This window comes from Petromyzon marinus (assembly GCF_048934315.1).
Source record: "Petromyzon marinus isolate PM22_M1 ecotype Great Lakes invasive population chromosome 68 unlocalized genomic scaffold, UKy_Petmar_22M1.pri1.0 chr68_unloc.1, whole genome shotgun sequence".
NCBI classification, from domain to species: domain Eukaryota; kingdom Metazoa; phylum Chordata; class Hyperoartia; order Petromyzontiformes; family Petromyzontidae; genus Petromyzon; species Petromyzon marinus.
The window spans coordinates 2,116,545-2,140,035 of NW_027422597.1; the positions used below are offsets into that span (position 1 = coordinate 2,116,545).

At 48.1% G+C, this 23,491-nt stretch overlaps 1 protein-coding gene across 4 annotated transcripts in view; it reads right to left on the bottom strand.

The window, feature by feature from the left end:
- Positions 1-1,708: 1,708 nt before the first annotated feature.
- The window catches only part of LOC142908008 (uncharacterized), a 28,586-nt gene continuing 6,803 nt past the window's right edge, over positions 1,709-23,491 (bottom strand). Inside the window, exons 2-3 of one of the 4 annotated variants that reach the window (XM_076058134.1) lie at positions 21,478-22,500; positions 1,709-21,422 (exon numbers count right to left, since the gene is read on the bottom strand). The gene's annotated coding sequence lies outside the window, so the exon portion shown is untranslated. Of the gene's footprint in view, positions 22,501-23,491 lie in introns of all 4 variants that reach the window. The other 3 variants (XM_076058135.1, XM_076058133.1, XM_076058136.1) reach the window with 3 other exon arrangements.

The window sequence follows — 23,491 nt, forward strand, 5'->3', positions numbered from 1 at the left end:
CTGACCGGCATGCTGGTTCGCCTACCCGACGCTATCCACCGGAGCCACGGGGCCTGCCTGCTCAGGCTGGCGTGGTTGGTCAGGCCGTTTTGTGCCCCCCGTTGTGGCGAGAGCCTCGCCACCTCTCTCTCTCTCTCCCTCTCTCTCGTGCTGGGACGCTTGGGAATGACATCGCTGTCTGTCTACAACCTGACGCTGCCGGCTGGCGTGCCATCCCGCCTTGGTTCCTATGGTCACCGTTACGTTGCTTTTATGGCTTTATTTTGGTGATTTCGAAAACGTTTTTTTTTTTTTGGGGGGGGGGGTGGGGGGTTTGGCCATGTTTGTTTGTTGTTGTACGGAGTTAAACTGGTGGATTTAAGCTAAGTTGTCTTGTGGTTGTTGTTGTTGTTGTTTGATTTGCATCCCGCTGGGATTTTTTGCACACAGCCTTGGTGTACGGTGCTTTTTCTGCAGGATTTTGCTGTTTTTTTCAGGATTTTTCTGTTTGCACAAAGTCACTTTAAGATGTTTTTCTTGTTCATGTTTTTTTTGTTTGTTGCGGTTGCACTCCGATTCAAGAGCCCAATGGCTCACAGGGCTCTATACCAAATAAATGAAACTGAAAACTGGTCCGTGGCGGTGGTGGTGGTGGCTTTGCGTTGTCGCGGTACCCGGCCGGATCGCCAAGGCCCAGAGCAGCCATCGGGCGTTCCACTGCATCTGGCTGCTTCCCTGCGAAGACGCTGTGTGTGAAGACGCTGTGTGTGGTGACGCTGTGTGTGAAGACACTGTGTGTGAAGACGCTGTGTGTGAAGACGCTGTGTGTGAAGACGCTGTGTGTGTAGACGCTGTGTGTGAAGACGCTGTGTGTGAAGACGCTGTGTGTGTAGTCACTGTGTGTGGTGACGCTGTGTGTGAAGACGCTGTGTGTGAAGACGCTGTGTGTGAAGACGCTGTGTGTGAAGACGCTGTGTGTGAAGACGCTGTGTGTGAAGACACTGTGTGTGTAGACGCTGTGTGTGTAGACGCTGTGTGTGAAGTCGCTGTGTGTGAAGTCGCTGTGTGTGAAGACGCTGTGTGTGTAGACGCTGTGTGTGTAGACGCTGTGTGTGAAGACGCTGTGTGTGAAGACACTGTGTGTGAAGACGCTGTGTGTGAAGACGCTGTGTGTGTAGACGCTGTGTGTGTAGACGCTGTGTGTGTAGACGCTGTGTGTGAAGACGCTGTGTGTGTAGACGCTGTGTGTGTAGACGCTGTGTGTGAAGACGCTGTGTGTGAAGACGCTGTGTGTGTAGACGCTGTGTGTGAAGACGCTGTGTGTGTAGACGCTGTGTGTGTAGACGCTGTGTGTGTAGACGCTGTGTGTGAAGACGCTGTGTGTGACGACGCTGTGTGTGAAGACGCTGTGTGTGAAGACGCTGTGTGTGTAGACGCTGTGTGTGAAGACGCTGTGTGTGAAGACGCTGTGTGTGTAGACGCTGTATGTGTAGACGCTGTGTGTGAAGACACTGTGTGTGTAGACGCTGTGTGTTAAGACGCTGTGTACGGAGCAAGCGAAGTAATCGTGGGGAGTGGAGAGACAAAGGCGGCGAGCGAGCCGTGGCGACCAGGATACCGTGGAATGTGGAGGACGTGCTGAGAGTTGTAACTAAAGCGGTGTTCGAAGAAAGACAGAAGTTGTCTGGGTGAATTCGAACATTACATTACGATGGCGATAGCGACAACATTGTAGAAAAATATTTTTAATTTCGCGCGGCAGGCAAACGCAGCAGCGTACTACGGGGTACGATACTGTAACTTTATCATCGCCATCCTCCTCGTCCGACAACTAAGTTAATGTGGCCATCAACAACCTAAACATCGTTCAAGTGTGCAGACGACGGACAAAATCTTGGCGAGTACAGTAGAATATGATACGTTACGTTCAATGCATGTGTGATGCGTAGCTTCAGCGATTTCATTTTAGGGTTACCACGCTATGATACGTTACGTTCAATGCATGTTAAAAGTTTTTTATAGCAGATATAGGATTGTTTCCTGAAAAAAATACTTTCTATGAAATTGCAGTTCGCATAGGCAGGCTAAGAATTTTACTATGTTTTTTTTTACTTTAAATTTTACTATCCAATACAGGATTGCAATTAATAAATACATACAGTATATAGTTTATACAGGACGGTACTGTAAATTGCTCTGTTTTGCTAAATTATCACCGTTCTTTAAGACTCCTGGGTTAGGCTAAGGCCATCTTCGACTTAGGATATTTTCGACTTACGATGGGGTCGTCGTAATGCATCTCCATCGTAAGTCGGGGGACTACCCTGTAGAGACATTGTCTTTGAAACTGATTGGCCCACACCAGAGACAGCCTTCTTCAGAGTCTAGTCTCACTACCAGCGTCAGACCAGAGAACGCCAAAAGGTGAACAGGACAAGGACACTGCAGAGCATGTATAGCTCGGGGTGAGCAGCTACAAAATGGGACCCTTTTTTGCCAGTATCATTTGATACTGGCAAAAAAGGGCCCCATTTTATGATGTTGATGGTTGAGTCACCACTCTCCTTCCTCCTGACGCAGTTGTGTCTACCGCCTTGACCCACCTGAATGTGAAATCGTCGTCGTCGTTGTCTCGGTCATCTCCATCTGGGGCCGTACGAAAGAAGAGACTCAAAGATACCCATAGAGATCCACTCATAGAGACCCACAGAGATGCATAGACCGAGAGACTGATAGACTCACAGAGACACATAGACACTCACGTAGACTGATAGACCCATAGATACCCAGAGAGACCCACAGAGACTCATAGACTGAGAGACTGATATACTCACAGAGACACATAGAGACTCACGTAGACTGATAGACCCATAGATACCCAGAGAGACACACAGAGACTCATAGACTGAGAGACTGAGAGCCTCACAGAGACACAGAGACTCACGTAGACTGATAGACCCATAGAGACCCAGAGAGACACACAGAGACGCATAGACTGAGAGACTGATAGACCCATAGAGACACATAGAGACTCACGTAGACTGATAGACCCATAGATACCCACAGAGACGCACAGAGACTGAGAGAGTGAGAGGCTGAGAGCCTCACAGAGACACATAGAGACTCACGTAGACTGATAGACCCATAGATACCCACAGAGACGCATAGAGATGCAGAGACTGAGAGACTGAGAGCCTATCAGAGACCCATAGAGATGCAGAGACTGAGAGACTGAGAGCCTATCAGAGACCCATAGAGACGCAGAGACTGAGAGACTGATAGACTCACAGAGACACATAGACACTCACATAGACTGATAGACCCATAGAGATCCACTAATAGATACCCACAGACATGCATAGACTGAGAGACTGATATACTCACAGAGCCACATAGAGACTCACGTAGACTGATAGATCCATAGATACCCAGAGAGACACAGAGACTCATAGACTGAGAGGCTTACAGAGTGCCATAGTGACTCACGTAGCCTGATAGACCCATAGATACCCAGAGAGACCCACAGAGACGCAGAGACTGAGAGCCTCACAGAGACACAGAGACTCACGTAGAATGATAGACCCATAGAGATCCACTCATAGGGACCCACAGAGACTCATAGACCGAGAGACTGAGAGACTCACAGAGACCCATAGAGACTCACGTAGACTGATAGACCCATAGAGACCCAGAGAGATACACAGAGACGCATAGACTGAGAGACTGATAGACCCATAGAGACAGATAGAGACTCACGTAGACTGATAGACCCATAGATACCCAGAGAGACACACAGAGACTCATAGACTGAGAGACTGAGAGCCTCACAGAGACCCATAGAGACTCACGTAGACTGATAGACCCATAGATACCCAGAGAGACGCACAGAGACGCATAGACTGAGAGACTGATAGACTCACAGAGACACATAGAGACTCACGTAGACTGATAGACCCATAGATACCCAGAGAGACACACAGAGACGCATACACTGAGAGACTGAGAGCCTCACAGAGACCCATAGAGACTCACGTAGACTGATAGACCCATAGATACCCAGAGAGACGCACAGAGACGCATAGACTGAGAGACTGATAGACTCACAGAGACACATAGAGACTCACGTAGACTGATAGACCCATAGATACCCAGAGAGACCAACAGAGATGCATAGACTGAGAGACTGAGAGCCTCACAGAGACACATAGAGACGCAGGTAGACTGATAGACCCATAGATACCCAGAGACCCACAGAGACTGAGAGACTGATAGACTCACAGAGACACAGAGACTCACGTAGACTGATAGGTCCATACATACCCAGAGAGACCCACAGAGACTGAGAGACACGTAGAGATTCACAGAGACACATACTCACGTAGACTGATAGACCCATAATTACCCACAGAGACGCATAGACTGAGAGACTGATAGACTCACAGAGACACATAGAGACTCACGTAGACTGATAGACCCATAGATACCCAGAGAGACACACAGAGACGCATAGACTGAGAGACTGAGAGCCTCACAGAGACCCATAGAGACTCACGTAGACTGATAGACCCATAATTACCCACAGAGACCCACAGAGACTGAGAGACACGTAGAGATTCACAGAGACTGGTGGGACCCACAGAGACCAAAAAACCCTCATAGACCCAAGGTGAGGGACCGAAAGAGAGGAGGAGGAGAAGGGGCTGAGCCCACCCTCTCCTCCTCCGGGCCACAGACCCAAATCACTCACTCACTCCTTCGCCACTTTGCCATTGGTCCATGATTCAGGGGGAAACAATGCATGCGCACTCTACACTACCGTGCAACAAAGGAGACCGGCAGCCGATTGGCTAAAGCAGCGCCATTGCCCCCGAGGGAATTTGCAATGACGTCGTTACGCAGTGCAACGACGTCACGCACAACTGTCAACCCATACGGTTTACCCCGTATTTTTGTACAGGGAAATTGAGTTTTCAGGGCCATACGGCGTACAGCCGTTTCGATACGGGGTGGGGGGTGGGGGGAACACGTTTGTCTATTTGTTTGTGTTTCTCCCTAGTGATGGGACTTTGTAGGACGAACGTTGAGATTTAAATGTGCAGCGAGGGTGATCAATAAGTTCTGAATTGGTTTGCAATAATGTAGGGCATTGATAATGGTTCACAGGTATGTAGTGGTGAGTGTAGTGGTGAGTGTAATAGTGTTGATTATCTATTTGTGTTTCTCCCTAGTGATGGGACTTTGTTGGACGAACGTTGAGATTTAAATGGGCACGGGAGTGACCAATAAGTTCTGAATTGGTTTGCAATAAGGTAGGGCATTGATAATGGTTCACAGGTATGTAGTGGTGAGTGTAATAGTGTTGATTATCTATTTGTGTTTCTCCCTAGTGATGGGACTTTGTAGGACGAACGTTGAGATTTAAATGGGCACGGGAGTGACCAATAAGTTCTGAATTGGTTTGCAATAAGGTAGGGCATTGATAATGGTTCACAGGTATATAGTGGTGAGTGTAGTGGCGAGTGTACTAGTGGTGAGTGTCATAGTGTTGATTATCTATTTGTGTTTCTCCCTTGTGATGGGGCTGTGTAGGACGAACGTTGAGATATATAAGGGGCACAGGGTGACTCATGAGGTTTGAATTGGTTTGCAATAAGGTAGGGCATTGATAATGGTTCACAGGTATGTAGTGGTGAGTGTAGTGGTGAGTGTAATAGTGTTGATTATCTATTTGTGTTTCTCCCTTATGATGGGGCTTTGTAGGACGAACGTTGAGATTTAAATGGGCACGGGAGTGACCAATAAGTTCTGAATTGGTTTGTAATAAGGTAGGGCATTGATAATGGTTCACAGGAATGTAGTGGTGAGTGTAGTGGCGAGTGTACTAGTGGTGAGTGTCATAGTGTTGATTATCTATTTGTGTTTCTCCCTTGTGATGGGGCTGTGTAGGACGAACGTTGAGATATATAAGGGGCACGGGGGTGACCCATGAGGTTTGAATGAGTCAGTAATAAGGTAGGGCATTGCTACGGAGTTGACAGGTATGTAGTGGTGAATGTAGTGGTGAGTGTAATAGTGTTGATTATCTATTTGTGTTTCTCCCTTGTGATGGGGCTTTGTAGGACGAACGTTGAGATATATAAGGGGCACGGGGGTGACCCATGAGGTTTGAATGAGTCAGTAATAAGGTAGGGCATTGATAAGGAGTTGACAGGTATGTAGTGGTGAGTGTAGTGGCGAGTGTACTAGTGGTGAGTGTCATAGTGTTGATTATCTATTTGTGTTTCTCCCTTGTGATGGGGCTTTGTAGGACGAACGTTGAGATATATAAGGGGCACGGGGGTGACCCATGAGGTTTGAATTGGTCAGTAATAAGGTAGGGCATTGATAAGGAGTTGACAGGTATGTAGTGGTGAGTGTAGTGGCGAGTGTACTAGTGGTGAGTGTCATAGTGTTGATTATCTATTTGTGTTTCTCCATTGTGATGGGGCTTTGTAGGACGAACGTTGAGATATATAAGGGGCACGGGGTGACCCATGAGGTTTGAATGAGTCAGTACTAAGGTAAGGCATTGATAATGGTTCACAGGTATGTAGTGGTGAGTGTAATAGTGTTGATTATCTATTTGTGTTTCTCCCTAGTGATGGGGCTTTGTAGGACGAACGTTGAAATTTAAATGGGCACGGGGGTGACCCATGAGGTTTGAATTGGTCAGTAATAAGGTAGGGCATTGATAAGGAGTTGACAGGTATGTAGTGGTGAATGTAGTGGTGAGTGTAATAGTGTTGATTATCTATTTGTGTTTCTCCCTAGTGATGGGGCTTTGTAGGACGAACGTTGAAATTTAAATGGGCACGGGGGTGACCCATGAGGTTTGAATTGGTCAGTAATAAGGTAGGGCATTGCTAAGGAGTTGACAGGTATGTAGTGGTGAGTGTAGTGGTGGGTGTGTAGTGACATCGCTGGATGTCAACATGCTGGGTGCAGTGCCGGGCCTAGAGGGGGCACGGCGTGAGCTGAATGATAGCGCTGGACGGCACCGCACGCTTCACGTGCAGAGCCGACCCTACAGGACATGGTTGTGCGGGTGCCAGCCGAGGGATTGACATCGGGATGACACGTCACCGGTTAAGTTAACAAAGGGGCCCCAATAGGAGGCTAGGGGGGGGGGGTGGGGGTCACGTGATTAGGACCCAGATGCTTCCCGAGGATTCTGGAAGGTGGATGTGGCCAAGGGCGGAGCCGACTATGCCACAGAGAATATAAGCCGGGTCCCCCCCGGGAGGGACCGGGGTTGTTGTTGTTGTTCATCCTGGAAGAAACCCTTCATCGACGTTCTCCGTTCAACGAGCCTCCAACGCGTGGACCCGGGCCGAAGTCGTTGGTTCCCGGTCTGTAGTAGTAGTTACGTTGTAACTAGTGTAGTAGCTAGTGTAGTAGCTAGTGTAGTAACTAGTGTAGTAGCTAGTGTAGTAGCTAGTGTAGTAACTAGTGTAGTAGCTAGTGTAGTAACTAGTGTAGTAACGAGTGTGGTAACTAGTGTAGTAGCTAGTGTAGTAACTAGTGTAGTAACGAGTGTGGTAACTAGTGTAGTAACTAGTGTAGTAGCTAGTGTAGTAGCTAGTGTAGTAACTAGTGTAGTAACTAGTGTAGTAACTGGTGTAGTAACTAGTGTAGTAACTAGTGTAGTAGCTAGTGTGGTAGCTAGTGTGGTAACTAGTGTAGTAGCTAGTGTAGTAGCTAGTGTGGTAGCTAGTGTAGTAGCTAGTGTAGTAGCTAGTGTAGTAGTGTAATAACTAGTGTAGTAACTAGTGTAATGACTAGTGTAGTAACTAGTGTAGTAACTAGTGTAGTAGTGTAATAACTAGTGTAGTAACTAGTGTAATGACTAGTGTAGTAGCTAGTGTAGTAACTAGAGTAGTGACTAGTGTGGTAACTAGTGTATTAGCTAGTGTAGTAACTAGTGTAGTAACTAGTGTAGTAGCTAGTGTAGTAACTAGTGTAGTAACTAGTGTAGTAGCTAGTGTAGTAACTAGTGTAGTAGCTAGTGTAGTAACTAGTGTAGTAGATAGTGTAGTAGTGTAATAACTAGTGTAGTAACTAGTGTAATAACTAGTGTAGTAGCTAGTGTAGTAACGAGTGTGGTAACTAGTGTAGTAACTAGTGTAGTAGCTAGTGTAGTAGCTAGTGTAGTAACTAGTGTAGTAGCTAGTGTAGTAACTAGTGTAGTAGCTAGTGTAGTAGTGTAATAACTAGTGTAGTAACTAGTGTAATAACTAGTGTAGTAGCTAGTGTAGTAACGAGTGTGGTAACTAGTGTAGTAACTAGTGTAGTAACTAGTGTAGTAGCTAGTGTAGTAGCTAATGTAGTAACTAGTGTAGTGACTAGTGTAGTAACTAGTGTAGTAACTATTGTAGTAACTAGTGTAGTAACGAGTGTAGTAACTAGTGTAGTAACTAGTGTAGTAGCTAGTGTAGTAGCTAGTGTAGTAACTAGTGTAGTAACTAGTGTAGTAACTAGTGTAGTAACTAGTGTAGTAGTGTAATAACTAGTGTAGTAACTAGTGTAATGACTAGTGTAGTAGCTAGTGTAGTAACTAGAGTAGTGACTAGTGTGGTAACTAGTGTATTAGCTAGTGTAGTAACTAGTGTAGTAACTAGTGTAGTAGCTAGTGTAGTAACTAGTGTAGTAACTAGTGTAGTAGCTAGTGTAGTAACTAGTGTAGTAGCTAGTGTAGTAACTAGTGTAGTAGATAGTGTAGTAGTGTAATAACTAGTGTAGTAACTAGTGTAATAACTAGTGTAGTAGCTAGTGTAGTAACGAGTGTGGTAACTAGTGTAGTAACTAGTGTAGTAGCTAGTGTAGTAGCTAGTGTAGTAACTAGTGTAGTAGCTAGTGTAGTAACTAGTGTAGTAGCTAGTGTAGTAGTGTAATAACTAGTGTAGTAACTAGTGTAATAACTAGTGTAGTAGCTAGTGTAGTAACGAGTGTGGTAACTAGTGTAGTAACTAGTGTAGTAACTAGTGTAGTAGCTAGTGTAGTAGCTAATGTAGTAACTAGTGTAGTGACTAGTGTAGTAACTAGTGTAGTAACTATTGTAGTAACTAGTGTAGTAACGAGTGTAGTAACTAGTGTAGTAACTAGTGTAGTAGCTAGTGTAGTAGCTAGTGTAGTAACTAGTGTAGTAGCTAGTGTAGTAGCTAGTGTAGTAACTAGTGTAGTAGCTAGTGTGGTAACTAGTGAAGTAACTAGTGTGGTAACTAGTGTAGTAGCTAGTGTAGTAGCTAGTGTAGTAGCTAGTGTAGTAACTAGCGTAGTAGCTAGTGTAGTAGCTAGTGTAGTAACTAGTGTAGTAGCTAGTGTAGTAACTAGTGTAGTAACGAGTGTGGTAACTAGTGTAGTAACTAGTGTAGTAGCTAGTGTAGTAACTAGTGTAGTAACGAGTGTGGTAACTAGTGTAGTAACTAGTGTAGTAGCTAGTGTAGTAGCGAGTGTAGTAACTAGTGTAGTAACTGGTGTAGTAACTAGTGTAGTAACTAGTGTAGTAGCTAGTGTGGTAGCTAGTGTGGTAACTAGTGTAGTAGCTAGTGTGGTAGCTAGTGTAGTAGCTAGTGTAGTAGTGTAATAACTAGTGTAGTAACTAGTGTAATGACTAGTGTAGTAACTAGTGTAGTAACTAGTGTAGTAGTGTAATAACTAGTGTAGTAACTAGTGTAATGACTAGTGTAGTAGCTAGTGTAGTAACTAGAGTAGTGACTAGTGTGGTAACTAGTGTATTAGCTAGTGTAGTAACTAGTGTAGTAACTAGTGTAGTAGCTAGTGTAGTAACTAGTGTAGTAACTAGTGTAGTAACTAGTGTAGTAGCTAGTGTAGTAGCTAGTGTAGTAACTAGTGTAGTAGCTAGTGTAGTAACTAGTGTAGTAGCTAGTGTAGTAGTGTAATAACTAGTGTAGTAACTAGTGTAATAACTAGTGTAGTAGCTAGTGTAGTAACGAGTGTGGTAACTAGTGTAGTAACTAGTGTAGTAGCTAGTGTAGTAGCTAGTGTAGTAACTAGTGTAGTAGCTAGTGTAGTAACTAGTGTAGTAGCTAGTGTAGTAGTGTAATAACTAGTGTAGTAACTAGTGTAATAACTAGTGTAGTAGCTAGTGTAGTAACGAGTGTGGTAACTAGTGTAGTAACTAGTGTAGTAACTAGTGTAGTAGCTAGTGTAGTAGCTAATGTAGTAACTAGTGTAGTGACTAGTGTAGTAACTAGTGTAGTAACTATTGTAGTAACTAGTGTAGTAACGAGTGTAGTAACTAGTGTAGTAACTAGTGTAGTAACTAGTGTAGTAGCTAGTGTAGTAGCTAGTGTAGTAACTAGTGTAGTAACTAGTATAATGACTAGTGTAGTAACTAGTGTAGTAACTAGTGTGGTAACTAGTGTAGTAGCTAGTGTAGTAACTAGTGTAGTAGCTAGTGTAGTAGCTAGTGTAGTAACTAGTGTAGTAGCTAGTGTAGTAGCTAGTGTAGTAACTATTGTAGTAGCTAGTGTAGTAACTAGTGTAGTAGCTAGTGTAGTAGCTAGTGTAGTAACTAGTGTAGTAGCTAGTGTATTAGCTAGTGTAGTAGCTAGTGTAGTAACTAGTGTAGTAACTAGTGTAGTAGCTAGTGTAGTAACTAGTGTAGTAGCTAGTGTAGTAACTAGTGTAGTAGCTATTGTAGTAGCTAGTGTAGTAGCTAGTGTAGTAGCTAGTGTAGTTAGTTAGCCTGGCGGTCACCACCATAGGTTGTTATTCTATTAAGGGGAAGTTACCCAATGTGTTCGAATCGAATAAATGTGCTGTCTCCAAGTCTACGTCTGCGACTCAGTTGAACCCATGAAAGATGTACTAGTGGTGAGTGCAGTAGTGCTGATTGTCTGTTCGTTCGTGCTTCTCTCTTGTGATGGGACTTTGCAGGATGAACGCTGTGATTTATAAGGGCACGGGGTGACCAACAAGGTCTGAATTGGTCTGCCATAAGGCACGCACTGATAAGGTGTTGACAGGCATATCACTGGATAGCGGCTTAATTGTGCATGGATATCATGAACCCCATAACCGCCACTAGGCGGCGCCACTGCATGACAGCCCGGATGCGGATTGCTGGATGGTGATTGGTTGGAAGGTTCGAAAGTGGGAGGTGGGAATATTCGTAAGAGGCGCAAGGGAGGATTCCGTAGGGGACTCTTAGAAGGGGAGCAGAGGAATCGTTCAGAAGAGGCTTGAGCGGGGATTGGAGAGGGGGAGAGAGGAGGATAAGAGCGAGGATGGGAGGGGGAAGCAGAGGAAGTGGTGTTGGCCGGCAGTGGACACTGGACGTTGTTATCGAGGACGATAAAACATATCCAAAAAGTGTCGCCTTTGCAATCCTTCATTACACGCGCATACACAGAAGTCAAGATTGCGTAATACTCAAATCTCGTGGTTGGTGAATTCGCGGGTTGGCAAGAGATTACAGTGGTCACTCGGTTCAACGTTGTTTTTTTTGTTTGTTCATCCGTTCTACTAAAACGGCTGTAGACCGAAATAACTGTCGATAGAATTCACTTATATGATTCCAGCGCTGTCCTACCAGACAGTCTCGTCCCTTCACCTGATGAAGGCCGCTTGTGTTGTGGCCGAAACGTCGTGAGAATATTATTGTGTTATTTTATTTAATCAATTTATTATTTCATTCTCATTCTACGTGGTGACTTTACCGAAAGAACCAAAGGAGATGAATCACTTATATGAGTTAGAAAATTAGTAACACAAAATATCACGGAGCCCTGCAAGAAGAGAGAGAGCTGTTTTCCACTGGCCAAAACAGAAAGCGTGCGATGTAAAAAAAAGCCCAGTCGAGGTCTAAACCGCTCATGAATGGCGAGTCGCCAATTGGTCGAGGGCATGGCTCAGCTCCACTTATGAGCACTCGGATTGGCTGAAATTAGCGCCACAGTGTGCATAACCTAAACCAAGCATAACGTTGGTGCTGTGAAAAGCGAGTCGCAACCCATGGGGGGTCCAATTGGTGAAACATTAACGGAAAAAAAAAACACTGACCGATGTCACTGTTAACCGAGGGACCACTGCACTGGATATGCATTGTCTTAGAAACTGATTGCCATACCTGTCGACCCATACGGTTTACCCCGTGTTCTTCTTACACAAGGAAATTGAGTTTTCAGATCCACACAGTATAGTGACATTTCAATACAGGTAACAAAAACGTCTGTGTTTCTCCCCTTGCGATGGGACTTTGTAGGATGAACGTTGAGATGTATAAGGGGCACGGGCTGAACAATAAGGTCTTAATTAGTCTGTAATAAGGTAGGGAGGGGCACTGATAAGGAGTTAACAGGCATGTAGCGGTGTGTGTACTAGTGGTTAGTGCAGTGGTGGTGATTGTCTATTTGTTTGCGTTTCTCCCCTTGCGATGGGACTTTGTAGGATGAACGTTGAGATTTATATGGGGCACGGGCTGAACAATAAGGTCTTAATTAGTCTGTAATAAGGTAAGTAGGGGCACTGATAAGGAGTTGATGCAGGCAGTAGCGGTGTGTGTACTAGTTGTGAGTGCAGTGGTGGTGATTGTCTATTTGTTTGCGTTTCTCCCCTTGCGATGGGACTTTGTAGGATGAACGTTGAGATTTATAAGGGGCACGGGGGTTGACCAATAGGGTCTTAATTAGTCTGTAATAAGGTAGGTAGGGGTACTGATAAGGAGTTGATGCAGGCAGTAGCGGTGTGTGTACTAGTGGTTAGTGCAGTGGTGGTGATTGTCTAGTTGTTTGTGTTTCTCCCCTTGCGATGGGACTTTGTAGGATGAACGTTGAGATTTATAAGTGCACGGGCTGAACAATAAGGTCTTAATTAGTCTGTAATAAGGTAGGGGCACTGCTAAGGAGTTAACAGGCATGTAGCGGTGTGTGTACTAGTTGTGAGTGCAGTGTTGGTGATTGTCTATTTGTTTGCGTTTCTCCCTTGCGATGGGACTTTGTAGGATGAACGTTGAGATTTATAAGGGGCACGTGGTGACCAATGAGGTCTTAATTAGTCTGTAATAAGGTAGGTAGGGGTACTGATAAGGAGTTGATGCAGGCAGTAGCGGTGTGTGTACTAGTTGTGAGTGCAGTGGTGGTGATTGTCTATTTGTTTGTGTTTCTCCCCTTGCGATGGGACTTTGTAGGATGAACGTTGAGATTTATAAGGGGCACGTGGTGACCAATGAGGTCTTAATTAGTCTGTAATACGGTAGGTAGTGGCACTGATTAGGAGTTGATGCAGGCAGTAGCGGTGTGTGTACTAGTTGTGAGTGAAGTGGTGGTGATTGTCTATTTGTTTGCGTTTCTCCCTTTGCGATGGGACTTTGTAGGATGAACGTTGAGATTTATAAGGGCACGGGGTGACCAATAAGGTCTTAATTAGTCTGTAATAAGGTAGGTAGGGGTACTGATAAGGAGTTGATGCAGGCAGTAGCGGTGTGTGTACTAGTGGTTAGTGCAGTGGTGGTGATTGTCTAGTTGTTTGTGTTTCTCCCTTTGCGATGGGACTTTGTAGGATGAACGTTGAGATTTATAAGTGCACGGGCTGAACAATAAGGTCTTAATTAGTCTGTAATAAGGTAGGGGCACTGCTAAGGAGTTAACAGGCATGTAGCGGTGTGTGTACTAGTTGTGAGTGCAGTGTTGGTGATTGTCTATTTGTTTGCGTTTCTCCCTTGCGATGGGACTTTGTAGGATGAACGTTGAGATTTATAAGGGGCACGGGGTTGACCAATAGGGTCTTAATTAGTCTGTAATAAGGTAAGTAGTGGCACTGATTAGGAGTTGATGCAGGCAGTAGCGGTGTGTGTACTAGTGGTTAGTGCAGTGGTGGTGATTGTCTATTTGTTTGCGTTTCTCCCCTTGCGATGGGACTTTGTAGGATGAACGTTGAGATTTATAAGGGCACGGGGTGACCAATAAGGTATGAATTGCTCTGTAATAAGGTAGGGGCACTGATAAAGGGTTGACAGGTATGTAGTGGTAGTAGTAGTAGTAGGGCTTTCGCGACCAACAGTATTGCATGATAGATGTGTTCTGCTATGAATGCCCACGTGATGATAATCCACTTGATTGAGCTATTATAATTTGCGATTTCCAGGTCGAGTCTAAAAAAGCGCTTCCACATATCTCAGTGGGCCTTACCTGGTGAAAATAAAAAAATGAAAATTAGTTTGGTTCAACACGGAAGGCTTTCGCGACCAATGCTATGCATCACCGAGGTGTTTTTGTGTTAGATCGTGTAAATATATATATATAATTAACCCCCGCCACCACGTGACACAGGCAAAATTATTAAGGTTTGTCACGTCAACAAAACATGTCACAAATGGGCACGTTCTGTTTACGTGACAAACCTTACTAATTGGCTGTGTCGGACGTTGGCGGCTTTAACGACACATTTAAACTTACACGATCCTACTAAAAAAAAAAAGCTCGATTACGGATACAAAACCACCCCTCTAGCGGAAGGGGTACTGATGACCCCTTTTCTCTCGGTTTGCTACCAAGGACCCACTCGTTAATTTTATGAACCACCCATCCACTCGTCCCCTCAACCAACTCACTCACCTTCCCCCATTCACTCAACTCGCTCGTCCAGGAGCTCACCCATATACCCATTCACTCGTTTATTAGCTTACACACCTAATGCATTCACTTACTCACGATTCCATTCTTGCGTATGCCAGCAATATTTTCGGAAACTGAGTGCAATGTCGAGGTCTGCTAGCTATGATGTATGTACATCGAAATTCTTTCGCACCGTACGTGGCCCCAACCGCGCTAATCTGTGGGTCTCCTGTGGGTCTGCGTATCTGTGGGTCCCTGTGTATGCGTGTACAGTGTGTTGAACTCCTTTCACGCACCGTACATACCCCCAACCGCGCTAATCTGTGGGTCTCTTGTGGGTCTGCGTATCTGTGGGTCTCTCTGTATGCGTGTACAGTGTGTTGAACTCCTTTCACACACCGTACATACCCCCAACCGCGCTAATCTGTGGGTCTCCTGTGGGTCTGCGTATCTGTGGGTCTCTGTGTATGCGTGTACAGTGTGTTGAACTCCTTTCGCAACGTAAGTGGCCCCAACCGCGCTAATCTGTGGGTCTCTGTGGGTCTGGGTATCTGTGGGTCTCTGTGTATGCGTGTACAGTGTGTGAACTCCTTTCACGCAACGTACATACCCCCAACCGCGCTAATCTGTGGGTCTCCTGTGGGTCAGCGTATCTGTGGGTCTCCTGTGGGTCTGCGTATGCAGCGTGTTGAACTCCTTTCACGCACCGTACATACTCCCAACCGCGCTAATCTGTGGGTCTGGGTATCTGTGGGTCTCTGTGTATGCGTGTACAGTGTGTTGAACTCCTTTCACACACCGTACATACTCCCAACCGCGCTAATCTGTGGGTCTCTCTGTGGGTCTGCGTATCTGTGGGTCTCCTGTGGGCCTGCGTATGCAGCGTGTTGAACTCCTTTCACGCACCGTACATACCCCCAACCGCGCTAATCTGTGGGTCTCTCTGTGGGTCTGCGTATCTGTGGGTCTCTGTGTATGCGTGTAAAATGTGTTGAAATTATTTCGCACCGCACATACTCCCAACCGCGCTAATCTGTGGGTCTCTCTGTGGGTCTGCGTATCTGTGGGTCTCTCTGTGGGTCTGTGTATGCAGCGTGTTGAACTCCTTTCACGCACCGTACATACCCCCAACCGCGCTAATCTGTGGGTCTCTCTGTGGGTCTGCGTATCTGTGGGTCTCTGTGTATGCGTGTAAAATGTGTTGAAATTATTTCGCACCGCACATACTCCCAACCGCGCTAATCTGTGGGTCTCTCTGTGGGTCTGCGTATCTGTGGGTCTCTCTGTGGGTCTGTGTATGCAGCGTGTTGAACTCCTTTCACGCGCCGTACATACTCCCAACCGCGCTAATCTGTGGGTCTCTCTGTGGGTCTGCGTATCTGTGGGTCTCTGTGTATGCGTGTAAAATGTGTTGAAATTATTTCGCACCGCACATACTCCCAACCGCGCTAATCTGTGGGTCTCTCTGTGGGTCTGCGTATCTGTGGGTCTCCTGTGGGCCTGCGTATGCAGCGTCTTGAACTCCTTTCACGCGCCGTACATACCCCCAACCGCGCTAATCTGTGGGTCTCTCTGTGGGTCTGCGTATCTGTGGGTCTCTGTGTATGCGTGTAAAATGTGTTGAAATTATTTCGCACCGCACATACTCCCAACCGCGCTAATCTGTGGGTCTCTTGTGGGCCTGCGTATCTGTGGGTCTCTGTGGGTCTGGGTATTTGTGGGTCTCTGTGTATGCGTGTACAGTGTGTTGAACTCCTTTCACGCGCCGTACATACCCCCAACCGCGCTAATCTGTGGGTCTCTCTGTGGGTCTGCGTATCTGTGGGTCTCTGTGTATGCGTGTACAGTGTGTTGAACTCCTTTCACGCGCCGTACATACCCCCAACCGCGCTAATCTGTGGGTCTCCTGTGGGTCTGCGTATCTGTGGGTCTCCTGTGGGTCTGCGTATGCAGCGTGTTGAACTCCTTTCACGCACCGTACATACTCCCAACCGCGCTAATCTGTGGGTCTGGGTATCTGTGGGTCTCTGTGTATGCGTGTACAGTGTGTTGAACTCCTTTCACACACCGTACATACTCCCAACCGCGCTAATCTGTGCGTCTCTCTGTGGGTCTGCGTATCTGTGGGTCTCTGTGTATGCGTGTAAAATGTGTTGAAATTATTTCGCACCGTACATACCCCCAACCGCGCTAATCTGTGGGTCTCTCTGTGGGTCTGCGTATCTGTGGGTCTCTGTGTATGCGTGTAAAATGTGTTGAAATTATTTCGCACCGCACATACTCCCAACCGCGCTAATCTGTGGGTCTCTCTGTGGGTCTGCGTATCTGTGGGTCTCTGTGGGTCTGGGTATCTGTGGGTCTCTGTGTATACGTGTACAGTGAGTTGAACTCCTTTCGCACCGCACATACCCCCAACCGTAGTAATCTGTGGGTCTCTCTGTGGGTCTGCGTATCTGTGGGTCTCTCCGTGGGCCTGCGTATGCAGCGTGTTGAACTCCTTTCACGCACCGTACGTCGCCCCCCCCCCCTAACCGTGCCGATTCAGCGTCCTCAGGAGAGTTTGTGCAGCTTTGCTATTACTCCTCCTCCTCCTCCTGTCGAAGGAGCTCGAACCCACGGAGGGCGAGCCTGCGCGAACGGCAACGGTCCACAGGCTCGGGGAGGGGGGCTGCGCGGCCGGGGGCGGCGAGGTGTCGAACGTCGACAGGAGCCAGGGGGTTGCCCCCTCGATGCCCCGGGTCCCGAAGGGCAGCGCGACGGCGGGCTAGGAAATGTCGACTACCTCGCCCTGGTGCACGGGAGGAGGCCGTGGGTTTCAGTCCCTACCCTACCCCTACCCCCCTACCCACCGACGCCTGTTGCTGTATATTTGGAGTTGGCGGTGTCTCCCTCCTCCGAGGTGGTCGCGTAGATTTTTCTCCGGGGGGTGGGTCCACCGTTTTTGTTTTTCTTTTTCCTTCCCCCTCCACTTTTCAGAGACAACGTCTCCAACGCGTTCAGAGTTATTTGGCTGCTGCTAGAAAATCTCCACGCGATGATGATTATTATGACAACGACGACGATGACGACGATGATGATGATGATGATGATAAACAGCCACTTGTGTTGAGCTGCTATCATTTGCGACAGCCAGGTCACATCTAAAAAAAAAAAAAGAGCTACTACGAAGTAGCTCGGCGTGGCCTTACGCCTGGCAAAGTAAAAATAAAAAGATCCGAGTACTTTTCGGTTTAGTTCATTCTGGACGTCCACGTCGTTCCACTCCGGTCGCGCAGGGGCAGCGTTCTTCCAGATCTGCTGCTGCCAACGAAGGGTTCGTTGACAGCGGAACACGGTCACCAGAAGGTGGATGGGGATTCGTGAATCCAGCGCACCCCAAACCCGCTCATTAACCCACCCCCTGACCCAGTAGTCACCCACCAACTCACTCACCCACCTGCTCATTAACCGACCCACTGAACCAGTAGTCACCCACTAACTAACTCACTCACACCACCCATCCGCTCATTAACCGACCCACTGAACCAGTAGTCACCCACTAACTCACTCACTCACTCACCCATCCGCTCATTAACCCACCCCCTGACCCAGTAGTCACCCACTAACTCACTCACCCACCTGCTCATTAACCGACCTACTGAACCAGTAGTCACCCACCAACTCACTCACCCACCTGCTCATTAACCGACCTACTGAACCAGTAGTCACCCACTAACTAACTCACTCACTCACCCATCCGCTCATTAACCGACCCACTGAACCAGTAGTCACCCACTAACTCACTCACCCACCTGCTCATTAACCGACCTACTGAACCAGTAGTCACCCACTAACTAACTCACTCACACCACCCATCCGCTCATTAACCGACCCACTGAACCAGTAGTCACCCACTAACTCACTCACTCACCTGCTCATTAACCCACCCACTGAACCAGTAGTCACCCACTAACTCACTCACTCACTCACCCATCCGCTCATTAACCCACCCCCTGACCCAGTAGTCACCCACTAACTCACTCACCCACCTGCTCATTAACCGACCTACTGAACCAGTAGTCACCCACTAACTCACTCACCCACCTGCTCATTAACCGACCTACTGAACCAGTAGTCACCCACTAACTCACTCACCCATCCGCTCATTAACCCACCCACTGACCCAGTAGTCACCCACTAACTCACTCACCCACCTGCTCATTAACCGACCTACTGAACAAGTAGTCACCCACTAACTAACTCACTCACTCACCCATCCGCTCATTAACCCACCCACTGAACCAGTAGTCACCCACTAACTAACTCACTCACTCACCCATCCGCTCATTAACCCACCCCCTGACCCAGTAGTCACCCACTAACTCACTCACCCACCTGCTCATTAACCGACCTACTGAACCAGTAGCCACCCACTAACTAACTCACTCACTCACCCATCCGCTCATTAACCCAGCCACTGACCCAGTAGTCACCCACTAACTCACTCACCCACCTGCTCATTAACCGACCTACTGAACCAGTAGTCACCCACTAACTAACTTACTCACTCACCCATCCGCTCATTAACCCACCCCCTGACCCAGTAGTCACCCACTAACTCACTCACCCACCTGCTCATTAACCGACCGACTGAACCAGTAGTCACCCACTAACTAACTCACTCACTCACCCATCCGCTCATTAACCCACCCCCTGACCCAGTAGTCACCCACTAACTCACTCACCCACCTGCTCATTAACCGACCTACTGAACCAGTACTCACCCACTAACTAACTCAATCACTCCCCCATCCGCTCATTAACCCACCCCCTGTCCCAGTAGTAACCCACTAACTCACTCACCCATCCGCTCATTAACCCACCCCCCGACCCAGTAGTCACCCACTAACTCACTCACCCACCTGCTCATTAACCGACCCACTGACCCAGTAGTAACCCACTAACTCACTCACCCACCTGCTCATTAACCGACCTACTGAACCAGTCGTCACCCACTAACTAACTCACTCACTCACCCATCCGCTCATTAACCCAGCCACTGACCCAGTAGTCACCCACTAACTCACTCACCCACCTGCTCACTAACCGACCTACTGAACCAGTAGTCACCCACTAACTAACTCACTCACTCACCCATCCGCTCATTAACCCAGCCACTGACCCAGTAGTCACCCACTAACTCACTCACCCACCTGCTCATTAACCGACCTACTGAACCAGTAGTCACCCACTAACTAACTCACTCACCCATCCGCTCATTAACCCACCCCCTGACCCAGTAGTCACCCACTAACTCACCCACCCACCTGCTAATTAACCGACCCACTGAACCAGTAGTCACCCACTAACTAACTCACTCACTCACCCATCCGCTCATTAACCCACCCCCTGACCCAGTAGTCACCCACTAACTCACTCACCCACCTGCTCATTAACCGACCTACTGAACCAGTAGTCACCCACTAACTAACTCACTCACTCACCCATCCGCTCATTAACCCACCCCCTGACAAAGTAGTCACCCACTAACTCACTCACCCACCTGCTCATTAACCGACCTACTGAACCAGTAGTCACCCACTAACTCACTCACTCACTCACCCATCCGCTCATTAACCCACCCACTGACCCAGTAGTCACCCACTAACTCACTCACCCACCTGCTCATTAACCGACCTACTGAACCAGTAGTCACCCACTAACTCACTCACCCATCCGCTCATTAACCCACCCACTGACCCAGTAGTCACCCACTAACTCACTCACCCACCTGCTCATTAACCGACCTACTGAACCAGTACTCACCCACTAACTAACTCACTCACTCACCCATCCGCTCATTAACCCACCCACTGAACCAGTAGTCACCCACTAACTCACTCACGAGCTCACCCATTCACTCATTAACCCACCCACTGACCCAGTAGTCACCCAATAACTCACTCACCCACCTGCTCATTAACCGACCTACTGAACCAGTAGTCACCCACTAACTCACTCACTCACCCATCCGCTCATTAACCCACCCCCTGACCCAGTAGTCACCCACTAACTCACTCACCCACCTGCTCATTAACCGACCTACTGAACCAGTAGTCACCCACTAACTCACTCACCCACCTGCTCATTAACAGAACTACTGAACCAGTAGTCACCCACTAACTAACTCACTCACCCATCCGCTCATTAACCCACCCACTGACCCAGTAGTCACCCACTAACTCACTCACCCACCTGCTCATTAACCGACCTACTGAACCAGTAGCCACCCACTAACTAACTCACTCACTCACCCATCCGCTCATTAACCCAGCCACTGACCCAGTAGTCACCCACTAACTCACTCACCCACCTGCTCATTAACCGACCTACTGACCCAGTAGTCACCCACTAACTCACTCACCCACCTGCTCATTAACCAACCTACTGAACCAGTAGTCACCCACTAACTAACTCACTCACTCACCCATCCGCTCATTAACCCACCCCCTGACCCAGTAGTCACCCACTAACTCACTCACCCACCTGCTCATTAACCGACCTACTGAACCAGTAGTCACCCACTAACTCACTCACCCACCTGCTCATTAACAGACCTACTGAACCAGTAGTCACCCACTAACTAACTCACTCACCCATCCGCTCATTAACCCACCCACTGACCCAGTAGTCACCCACTAACTCACTCACCCACCTGCTCATTAACCGACCTACTGAACCAGTAGCCACCCACTAACTAACTCACTCACTCACCCATCCGCTCATTAACCCAGCCACTGACCCAGTAGTCACCCACTAACTCACTCACCCACCTGCTCATTAACCGACCTACTGACCCAGTAGTCACCCACTAACTCACTCACCCACCTGCTCATTAACCAACCTACTGAACCAGTAGTCACCCACTAACTAACTCACTCACTCACACATCCGCTCATTAACCCACCCACTGACCCAGTAGTCACCCACTAACTCACTCACCCACCTGCTCATTAACCGACCTACTGAACCAGTAGTCACCCACTAACTAACTCACTCACTCACCCATCCGCTCATCAACCCACCCACTGACCCAGTAGTCACCCACTAACTCACTCACCCACCTGCTCATTAACCGACCTACTGAACCAGTAGCCACCCACTAACTAACTAACTCACTCACTCACCCATCCGCTCATTAACCCAGCCACTGACCCAGTAGTCACCCACTAACTCACTCACCCACCTGCTCATTAACCGACCTACTGAACCAGTAGTCTCCCACTAACTAACTTACTCACTCACCCATCCGCTCATTAACCCACCCCCTGACCCAGTAGTCACCCACTAACTCACTCACCCACCTGCTCATTAACCGACTGACTGAACCAGTCGTCACCCACTAACTAACTCACTCACCCATCCGCTCATTAACCCACCCACTGACCCAGTAGTCACCCACTAACTCACTCACTCACCCATCCGCTCATTAACCCACCCACTGAACCAGTAGTCACACACTAACTAACTAACTCACTTACTCACCCATCCGCTCATTAACCCACCCACTGACCCAGTAGTCACCCACTAACTCACTCACAAGCTCACCCACCCACTCACGAGCTCACCCACCTACCCCCACCTCACTAACTCACCCACCCAAGGTCTCGCCCGGTTATTCTTTGGACTTTGCCGGTCGGCCTCGTCTGGCTTTGGATGGCGGGGCGGGACGTCGCTTAGCAGAGGGTGGTTTGGAATCTTCCACCTCCTCCTGACTCTGCTCTTCTTCCTCGACTTTCACCTTCACCACCGCCTCTTCCTCCTCCTCCTCCTCCCGCCTTGCCTCCTCATCGTCGATGGGGAGTTGGGCCGAGTCGAACGGCTTCCCGGCCGTGTGAGATCGCTTGTGAGCTATCATGTGTCGCTCCTGGCCGACGCAGAGAGGCACATATTGAAAATAATAAAACACACACGCACGCACGCAGGCACGCACGCAAAGGTCAAACGCGGGGAAAAAAAAGTTCCCCCAATGTGGCCGACAAAGGCTGTTGGGAAGCAAGTAGCATATGCTACCAGTAGCGTGTACAGTACGTACCTGTGCGTACGCACCTGTGTGTATGTACCTGTAGAGTGTGGCTATACCTGTAGCGCGTGTCTTGTGTGTGTACCTGTGTGGGGAGCGGTAGTGTAGGGATCAGCGCGCTGTGCTACGAACCCGGCGACCCGAGTTCGATTCCCCACTCGCGGCCAATGCCGGTGACGATTATTTGAACCGGTCCCGGGCCTCCCCTAGGTTCACTCAGCCCGAAATGAGTACCTGGGGCGGTGCATAAACATCGCCACTTGGGAGACAAAGGCGGCCGGGCGTGGTACTGGCCACCCACCCCCTCGTGTGCCGTGTCGGCCTTCATAGGTGCTCGCGAACAGCACTTGACCCAAAAGTCTGTTCAGGCTATACAGGGAATCTTTGTCTATTTCATTGTTGTGTGCGTATGCATTTGTCTGTCTGTATGTATGAGTGCATGCTTGTACCTGCTTGCAGGCATACTGCTAATGTATGTATGTATTTGTCTTTGCATATCTGCATGTGTGTACCTGTGTGTATGTACCTGTGTGTGTGTACCTGTGTGTATGTACCTGTGTGTATGTACGTGGACCCCCTTAATGGAGCATCTTCGCCGATTAGAAACATTTAGGCTAGCCTGCCTACGATCCATCCTGGGTTTAACCAGACTGGATTGTGTGAGGAGCTCACAAATCCTTGAAAGATCTGGGCGGGGTCCCATCGGTGAGCTCCTCCGGCGGGGAAGGCTGCGATGGCTGGGTCATGTAGCCCGCATGCCCAGCCACCGCATGCCGAAACAGCTTTTGTTCGGCCGGATCGAGGGGGCTAAGCGGGCGCGGCACGGGCTAGAGAA